This window comes from Mustela erminea, chromosome 3, assembly GCF_009829155.1.
Source record: "Mustela erminea isolate mMusErm1 chromosome 3, mMusErm1.Pri, whole genome shotgun sequence".
NCBI lineage: Eukaryota > Metazoa > Chordata > Mammalia > Carnivora > Mustelidae > Mustela > Mustela erminea.
The window spans coordinates 150,129,202-150,139,572 of NC_045616.1; the positions used below are offsets into that span (position 1 = coordinate 150,129,202).

General features: G+C 34.3%; 1 non-coding gene across 1 annotated transcript; it reads left to right on the forward strand.

The window, feature by feature from the left end:
- The first annotated feature begins 1,052 nt into the window (after nt 1-1,052).
- On the forward strand, nt 1,053-1,205 carry LOC116587431. The gene has a single exon (XR_004284441.1). It is a non-coding gene; the product is annotated as a small nucleolar RNA SNORA62/SNORA6 family (small nucleolar RNA).
- The last annotated feature ends 9,166 nt before the right edge of the window (nt 1,206-10,371 follow it).

The following is a 10,371-nucleotide window of genomic DNA, read 5'->3' on the forward strand; positions in this document are numbered from 1 at the left end:
ACCCATTTTGTGAGGGAGTGTCATTGTTCCAAGGCAGAAGATGCTGCAACATCAGAGCAAGTATATATTTATAAAGTGCCGCAGTCTTTCCTCAAAGGGATCTATGGTGACTTACTTGAGTATTGGTACAGAGAGGGAGAGATAATATCCAGATATTTTAAGGATAATTAAACAAAGTGTAAAGATGATACTGATTCTCTGGGATTCAGAGCCTCACCATGAATCCCCTATTAGAGTGGGGGTATGTGGAGGACAAGAAATGAAGTCCTGATACTAGTCCACTCAGCAGAGTCTTCTAGTGGGATCATGGATACACCAGTGATCATATGTCTACCTGTCAGTGAGTTACTGGAATGCACTTCCTAGGGAGTTGGCAGCATTCCCTTGATGGTTTGGGGTCTACAGAGCAAGAGTTTCTCATTAGAAAATACTGAGTTAAAGCCCCTGAAACTCTTGCCCCCACTCTGAGAAAGATGGTAATAAAAGACATTGGCATATCCCACTTCAGTATCAGGCACTAGCATCACCCTGAGTTAGTTATCTGTTTCCCCACTGAAGGATTGTGCACAAACTATTACATCTGTCTGGAAGTCTCTTTCTTTTCATTTCATCTCACAAAGTCCTACTAACGTTTCAAACTGAGTCCGGTCCTCATTTCCTTCCAAAGCTATCTTAGATTGTTCTAATTAGGCCAAATCCCCCTTTCCATGCTATCACAGTATCACATCATTTTTCTCTGTGGGATTTGTCTTTACACACATGTTTATTTGATTAGTGTGCATTCTTATACACTAGAATTGCAATTTTATCTCAGAATCTAAGGCAGAGTCAATAAATACTGTGATGTATGACTTGGTTATATCTAGTCTTCCTACAATTTGAACACAGGGAATTCTACGTTGTTGTGAAATTTGATATATCTTATAGAAAAAGATGCTTATCTTGTACATCACAAACTTAGAGATTTCACAGTACTTTCTTAGGAGAAAAAAAAACTATTATTATATCCATCTTCAAAACAGGAAAGAGAAATGGACTTAAAGTCATCTGAGGCTACATGTTGTTAAATGCTGGATTCGAGGCGGCTGGCTGGCTGAGGGGCTACAAGTGTGGACGGTGTGCTGTGTGAAGGGCGGGCCTTTCACTAACACCACAAGGGACTCTATCCCAATGAGTAGAGTTTGATAGTAATTTTTGCTACAAGTAAAACAAACAAAACAAAAAACCAGAAAATGAACAGCAAAAATCATATTAGGAACTAAGTACCTTCTGGGAAAATTTTAATACAAGTAAAAAAATCAATATTATATAAAAGCTTATAGTAAGGATAAATGTACGAATGAATAAATGGGTAAATATAATATGCCTAATATTCTGGTAGAAATTCATGTGTGTTTCTCTGTGAGTACGAAAAGAATAATGTGTAATTTCTACCTTAAGAAGGAAGGATTTTGAGGAGGAAACAACATCCTGACTGATATATACATACGGAATAGAGAGCCAGGGAAATTATTTATTTAGCACAAAGTACAGTTTGAATTGTCTTACATACATGATCTTATTTATTATACATAACTCTGTAAACTAAATCCCATACTCCTACTTTAGAGAGACAGTGAAGAAGGAATTAATATTTATTACTGTGTATCAGGTATTGTACCAGCTTTATATATGTTCTTGATTAATACTCAGAATAATGCAGGAGTGTAGGTCTGATTATTGATGTTTTACATATGAAAAAGCATAAGTTAAAGAGAATATTTAATTCGTTGAAGGTCCCAGACCCAAAATAATAGTCCAGATAGAATTTGAACCTAAGCTTGTTTTTTCCTGCCACATAACGTGACAAAGGTCCCTTTAGGGTCAGAGAAAATCTGAATTTAAGGATTTATAAACAAACTTGGCAGAACATCAGGCCTTTATAGAACACATTATTCTATCTGCTGTACACCTGATCCCGTATGTAGAGAAGCTGTTTTCTAAAGGGGTCTATAGAAGTCAATTATATATTTGTGTTTGGGAAATATGGGCATTATAACAGAAAGTGATGAAAAATTATGTGAAGTCTTCTTATATCTCACTTTTTATAAGAGTTTTCAATTATGTACAAGTTAGAGATAGATGGGAAGAAAAATTGATGTAAAGATGATAGATTCAAATAAATAAATTATCCACATACTTTCAAAAAGCATATAATTATTTCAGTGTCTTTGCTTTCAAATTACAACACATAAGATCTCTATTGAAGAGTAACGTGCATAATAATTTACCCAGTAAACTATGTTATTTTTAAAGGAGATTTTTAATTTTAAACTTTCATTAATATTACATGAATGTATCTTATCATAGTCACACACAAGCAGTTAAAATGTAGGGTGAATGAAATAACATAATATTTAAGAACCCAGGATCTTAGATTCTATAATGATTTATTTATGAGCCATCTGGTTATACAAATATGATATTATGGTCAAATGTGTTCTATATGCATGGAAAGAAAGAATTATTCGGAAAGAAATAATTAAGTTTTTATGAGTTACAACCCAAGGCAAGCTGTAAGATTTAGGTAACAGATTCTTCTTGCAAGCGAAAAAAGTGTATAAATATATATTATAATGTATACAATAGAATATTAGCACAAACACATACACACCTATTACATCACTTTACCATAGTAAGAGAAACTTAGAAAAGCAACATTTTATCTAGGGGGTTATAAATGCAAACAGATACAGTGACTATGACTCATTCTGAGTTCTTAAGGGATGGCAGGAGAACCCAAGGGAGTATGGACTTCCATTTCTGTTATTACTACCATTAATCAATTTTTACCTCCCCATCTGTCACATGTCTATAGTGGACCTGCACAAATACACTTGTAGGGTTATATGTGGAATGGGGTGGGGGATGGTGTGAAACCACTTCAGTTTCTTCCTGATGAATTCCTAATTCAAGTCATGTTCATATGGGTGAAATTCACTTCCAAAACAAGTAGAAGGGATAGAAATTATAATAAGCCAGAAGTCTTTTTTATAATTAAAAAATACGACTCTCTTGAGTATAGCCAAAAATCAAAATGAAAAGTAGTCGCCAATCTGTAATCAATGTTGCAAGCCAAGACAACTAAAATTAAAAGCAAAATTTGGAACAACTTCAGGACATCATGGACATAAATGTGATAATAAGTTGAAAACACACTAGATCATAACATATAGTACATATGTTGTACACTGTACCATTCCAGGATGCCATTTGCATTTGCTATGATTTTTATGGTGCTTCTCACCACCATCAAGTTGTGTAACATGGCAGCCTTATCCATCTTTATGTTATGGGCATCTATTATATCTATAACAGTGAAAATAAACACTTAACAAAGGGCAAAGGAAGTGTCAGATACTTGAGCTCTACACAATACCAATTCCAAATACCATTTATCTTCTGTTTTATATTAATAACCATTTTTTACTATGCAAATGAATTATTTTATCATCAGTTGAATACTGGAAATTTGGATCATCTGTACTACTAAGTGAATATGTACACAAAATATATATTGATTCTCACCTAAGGGAAAATTTGCTTTATTTAGTTAAGAATTTTTATTTTTTTGGTGGGGGAGTAGGCAGAAGCTCTCAAATATTTGCAAGTATTTATTATTTTTTCCAAATATCCATATGATTCAAATAATTCATATCAGTGTGCATATATGAGGTTTATATCCAATGGTAAACCATAAAGGATATAGTGCAATATTTATTAATAATATCCCATTCCTGTGTGTTTATCCTGTAGAGTATAACAAAACCATCAACATCTTTCATTTTACCAAGTCTCTCATTTCTATTTGTCCTGGCACAAAGAGATCATTATACCATTTCTTCACTCCAGGCCACACTTTGAAACTTTCAAACTACCTGTGAAAGATAGGTCTTTGATTTCTATTCAGATCTACCCAACTAAATAAACTTCCTTATTTAATAATGCGGTAAATTATGTATATAACTCCTTATAACCTGAGATATAAGGCTACCAACCATTAAATAGAGTGGGAACTATTGGGGTCACAGATGTAAATGTATTTCAATAGATTCTTCTTGGGGTACTTGGGTGGCTTAGTGGGTTAAAGCCTCTGCCTTCAGCTCAGGTCATGATCCCAGGGTCCTAGGATCGAGTCCTGCATTGGACTTTCTGCTCAATGAGGAGCCTGTTTGCCTTCCTCTCTCTCTGCCTGCCTCTCTGCCTACTTGTGATCTCTGTCAAATAAATAAATAAATAAATAATCTTTTAAAAAAATAGAAACTTCTCTTGTTTGCTTATTATAAATATTTTGATACTAAATATCAATTAAATATAGAATATTATAATTTTCTTACATGGTCTTGACAATTATATTTTCTTATTTAGAAGACATTGTATATCATATACAAATAGTTTCAATTTTCAAAGTTTGAATAAAACATTTAAACTTCCAAAGAACATAGGTCAGAGAGAGTTTGTAATATATCTAACTATCTAAATTAAAGGGAGAAATGGTCAGTTCAACAATAGTATTTGAATACTTCAATACCTCACTTTCAATAATGGATAGAACAGTTGGGCAGAAGATCAACAAACACTAGAAGATGTGAACAACACTGTAATCTATTTAGACCTATCAGACATCTGTAGAACATTCCACCCAATGATATGTGAATACGCATTCTTTCCAAGTGCAAGCGGAACATACTTCAGGATAGACCATACTTTAAACCATAATATAAGGCTCAATAGATCTTAAAATATTGAAATCATATAAAGTATGTTTTTTTACCACAATGGGATTAAATTAGAGATTGATAATTCACAAACTGCTAAATTCACAAATGTGTTGAAATTAAACAACACACTCATCTTTAAAAACTAAAGTGTCAAAGAATAATTCACAAGGGAAAATAGAAAATACTTGAGATGAATAAAAATGAATGCAACATGCCAAAATCAAATTCTGATAAAGCAGTGCTTAAAGGTAAATTTATATCTACAAATGCCTTTTTTTTTTTTTTTTAGTTCCTTTTGGCTTTTTTTTTCTTTTAAGATTTCATTTATTTATTTGAAAGAGAGTATGTGAGAGAGCACAAGTAGGGGGAGATACAGAGGGAAAGGGAGAAACAGTCTCCCCGCTCTGCAGGGATCCCATTTCGGGGCTTCATCCCAGGACTCTGGGATCATGACCTAAGTCCAAGACAAACACTTAACTAACTGAAGCCACCCAGGCACACCCAAATGCCTATATTTTAAAAAACAATAAAGATTTCTGACCCATAACTTAACTTTTCACCTGAGAATACTAAAAACAAAAGAGGAAGGGCATCTGGGTGGCTCAGTCAGTTAACCAACTGACTCTTGATTTTAGCTCAAGTCATGATCTCAGGGTCATGAGATCAAGCCCTGCATGGAGCTCCACGCTCAGTGCAGAGTCTATTTGAGATTCTATCTCTGCCTCTGTCCCTTCCCCAGCTCATTCTCTCTCTCTCTCTCTCTCTCCCTTTCTGAATAAATAACTTAAATCTTTTTTTTTTTTTTTTTCCAGAGGAGCATGCTAAGCTTAAAGTAAGCAGAAGTAAAGAAATAATACAGATTGGAGAGGAAATAAATGAAACAGAATTAAAAACAATAGAGAAAATAAACACACCCAAAAGTTGGCTCTTTGGAATGTCAACAATTCAGTCTGCATTTTAAACTTGATTTCTGATTGAGGAATCAATTCTTTAATTTCCTGCTCCAAGAATTAGATGTGTGAGCTAGCAGGTGGGAAGTATAATGTTGGCCTTGGAGCCTTAACTGGTATTCTTGAAAGCACATGGCAGAGCAGTTACAGTTAATGAGAAAACATTTTGGATAGACTGGATATATTGATATCTTTAGGATCCAAGTCACAATAACAAGTTCACTCCAAATATGTAAAATAATTCTTAAAGAAAGGAATTAGTTATAGGGACAGTTCTATGTGTTTCTTCTCATGGATGAAGATGGTAGTTGAGATGAGGTATACAAATAGAGTTAGCTGCCTTGCACAGCAGCTGAGAGTCAAAAAAATATATAAAATAAAATTCCACAAAATTTCCTGTGATCCTCTGGTTAGCAAACCTGAGCAAGAACAATGACTCACTTTTCTGTTTTGTTTTGTTTTGTTTTTCTGAAGTACTGGTCATTTTTCCATTAAACAAGTTTGTCATATTACAACTATCTTCCTATTACCATTTTCTATAAATTAAGATTTTTATTAATTGAATGATAAGGAAAATACACATTTCCTAGTTCTCATCATTCTACTTACAGATGAGGACTATAGCCCTACTTCTAATTATCAAATATTTATCAATATTGCCAAAAATGCATTAATTTGATTAGATCAACTGCTGGTAAGTAAGTTATCTGAACGGGCAATTTCTTTTAATGTTATGTCTTCAGTACCTGGGAGAGTGCCTGGCATATGGAAGATATTTAATGAATATTGGTTGAATGTATTGATTGAACCCACAATGTCAGCCCAATATATTTGACACAGAAAAGATGTAATATTTAAATAAATTATCAACTAAATAATCAAACATTTTTATCTAAAGAGCATAAAATACTTCAGTGAGATGCAGTACCCAAAAATTTGTCAGGGACTGTAGATTTGTTATCATGATTTTGTTTGAATTTTTGTGTTGTATCTTATTCCTTGTATCTTGTCACATAACATAACAGTATTACCACAGACTTGGCTTAAAATAACACGCATTCATTATCTCACCGTTTCTCTGCATGGCTTTGTTATGTCCTCTACTTATGGGTCTCACTCAGGAAACTGCGGTCTTGATGTTAGCTAGGACTGGATTCTGTATCTGCAGGATTCAGTTGGTTGGATATTCCTCCTTGATCACATGATTCTTGGAAGTATCCTATTCTTTGGATGCCTGACTGAGTTTCTTGGTGGGCTGTTGTCACATGCTCAGATCCTAGAGGCCCCCTGCAGTTCCTTGCCATGTGGGGTTCACCAGCATGGTTGCTTGTGAGAGAGAGAGAGGGAGAGAGAGAGAGACTAAGTTAGTTAGCACTACAGTCATGTCTAATATAGTCACATTCACATAATCCAAATATTCTGTCTCCTTTTACATTTTACTCATTAGAAGTAAGTCACAGTCTCACCCACAGTCAAGGTGAAGGGACCATACAAAGGACTAAGACTAGAAGGCAAGAAACATGGCAGCCACCTTAAAAGTTTGTCACACGTATGTAGGGGGAAAACTGAGAGCTGTTTACAAATAACACTTCTGTTATACTGAAAGTTAGAAGAAGAATAAGAACTCATATTCATCTTGGAAGTTACAGCTTATCTTAAAGTATGTATGAGAAAGGATCGGAAAAGAATGTTATGAGAGCGGAGGCCAGAATTGTTAGCAAATTTGGAATGGGTTTAAAAGCCAAAAAGAAAAAGTAGTTAGATCAGAAAATTAACAACTAAAAGATAACTAACTTGTCTACTGCTCCCAGCCTCAGCTGGCCCATTGCATAGACATGGAGGACTTGCTTCCCTCCAAAATGTGTACTGACAATACAGAAATTAGTAATGAGAAAGGATGCAAAAAGGCACATTAAGTTGCAGAGTGAAAGTGTTAAAACTTAGGCAAGCCTTAAATTTTAATTATAGGAAAAAAAATATGCAGGAGAAAAGAGAGGGGAACTTAGTCTGCATTAACAAAGCAGAAAGAAATATGCTTTAAAAAAAGAGAATGAAATCAGAACCTGAGGTAGTCTCCCAAAATGTGAAAAACTCAGAATATAGTTAAGGCTGCTTAAGACCCTAATTAAAGAAAGAAAGTCCCCCTGTTGAGATGAGTCTTTGCTGCAAAGAAAAAGTGTTGGTCCAAAGCTGATAAGTAGCTCTCACATGAGCAGGAAGCTGAGTTTCATGGAGCTTCTTTTATTGTGGAGGCAGAATGGTAACTGGCTGTGCTTTCAAGCCTGTTTGAGGATTCACAGGCATTGTGTTTATTAAATCAAGTGTTTGAAAATTCTTATAAACAAAGAAATATTTTGAATTTGAAAGCAAATTAAGCTGTTTGGAGGTATTTATTTAAAGTGACACTTTAAAAGGGATTAATCATTAATTATTCTAAGGCTTCTCAAAAGTAGTTACATATTTATGGATTTAGAAATAGAGTAAAATTTATCAACTGAACATTAACTTTTAAGAAAGAGCTAAGATTTTGAATTTGTAAATCTACTAAATTTAGTATCAAATATCAATAAGATATAAATTATTTTTTCTAAAATAGTAGCTGCTAATTTTTAATTATTTATTTTATTTATTTTTAAGATTTTATTTGTTTATTTGAGAGGGAGGGAGAGAGAGAGAGCAAGAGCCGGGGGAGGGGCAGAGGGAGAGGGACAAGCCGACTCCCCGCTGAGCATGCAGTCCAACTCTGTCATAATACCAGGACACAGAGATCATGACCTGAGCTGAAATCAGACATTTAACTGAGACACCAGGTTTTCCTCAAATGCATTCATCATTTTTCTATTTCTGAACCTATCACCATATTCAAAGGGACACAGTATGCTGATTAAGATTAGCTTAAGGTCAGCTTCTACTGAATTATACAAAATCGTTTCCATACTGGAAAGTGAGGTCCTATGATCTAAAAAGGAGGGTTACAGAGTATATAAGCTTTGTTAGTGTATACCAAATTACCAAAACTTTAATAGTTCAAAACCACCCACAATTGATTATTTCACAGATTCGTGGGTTGGGGAGTTCAAGCATAACTTAGTTGAATCCCTTGTACAAGGTCTCAAAGCACGTAAGCATGGGCTTGTCTGGGGCTGTGAGCTCATCTGAGGGCCCTGGGCTTCTCCCGAACTCGTAGGGTTGTTAGAGGAATTCACTCACTTGAATTGATGAACTCCTGGTGGATTGTTTCTCGAAGGCCATGAAGGCAGGATATCTGCAACCCCAGGATAATCTCTCTCATGATTCCCTTTATAATAATCCACTTCACCTTGCTCAAATGCCAAAGAAAAACAAGAAAATTTTCTTAGAGTACATTTTTTTTTCCAAAATGATACATTTATTTATCATAAATAAGATAAATGGAAATGGAAAAGATAGTTGATATTTACTCGATGTCTTTTGTATAACTGATATTGGTAATGTTGATTAAACAGATTTTATATCATAATCAGTACCAGTCTATTTGTGCCCAAAAGAAAGTGAAATTATCACAGTGATATAAATTTCAATGTGAAAAAGACAAAGCAAAAATGATTAAATATGATATTTTCTCTTATCAGGAATAAGCTCAGAGATAATCCAGATGGGGGAAAATATTAAAATCTAAAAAGGGAGATATTTTTTAAATTTAACTCTGCCAGTGCAAAATATTCTTCTTCTAATTTTATTTTTGAAAGATTACTCTTGAAATGAGCATGGAAGTCTGAAAAAGAAAATATCTATTGAGCAATTGTTCCTAATAACCTACCATAATATAAAGATACTGAAAAAATATATAAAGGCAGAATATTTAAGTAAAGTTTTATGTCCACAGGAATTGGCTTGGGAAATAATTTGCTCAGAATGCAGATTTTGGGGGCGCCTGGGTGGCTCAGTGGGTTAATCCTCTGCCTTCGGCTCAGGTCATGATCTTGGGGTCTTGGGATTGAGCCCCGCATTGGGCTCTCTGCTCGGCAGAGAGCCTGCTTCTGCCTCTCTCTCTGCCTGCCTCTCTGCCTGCTTGTAATCTCTCTCTCTGTGTCAAATAAATAAAATCTTAAAAAAAAAAAAGCTTTAAAATAAAAGAATGCAGATTTTGCATCCTATCAAAGAGTTAAACATGCCCTTATTGACATATGTAGCTTTTCTGTGATATAAGTCAAACAATTAAAAAAAAATCATGATAGTTTTTTTGGGTCTTTTTTATTGTTGTTGTTGTTTTTTAATAACCTTAGCTGGAATTCCCTGATACTGGTGAGAAGTCATTTCTGACATGCTGGTAGCAATTTGCATATGATTAAAAGCAATGTTTTTGCATTTCATTCTGAACACTTATTTTAACTTGTCAAATGCCAGTCAAAGAAAGAGTGGTCCTGCATATTTCTGAGAATCAAGAGCAATGCTATCACAGCAAAGGTGATCAATTGGCTTGAATAATGACCAATGAATTCTACAGCTCAGGTCAAAAAGGATTTTTAAAAAATCTTTTTTTATGGGACAAATATGCAAAATAAAAAAGTTATAGAAGGATTAGAAATGTAATTGTTGTAAATTCATGTAAAGCGAAGTATTTAAATATAGTCTGAGCCCTTGAAAACACAAAGGAAAATAGACTTCCTCCTATATGTAAG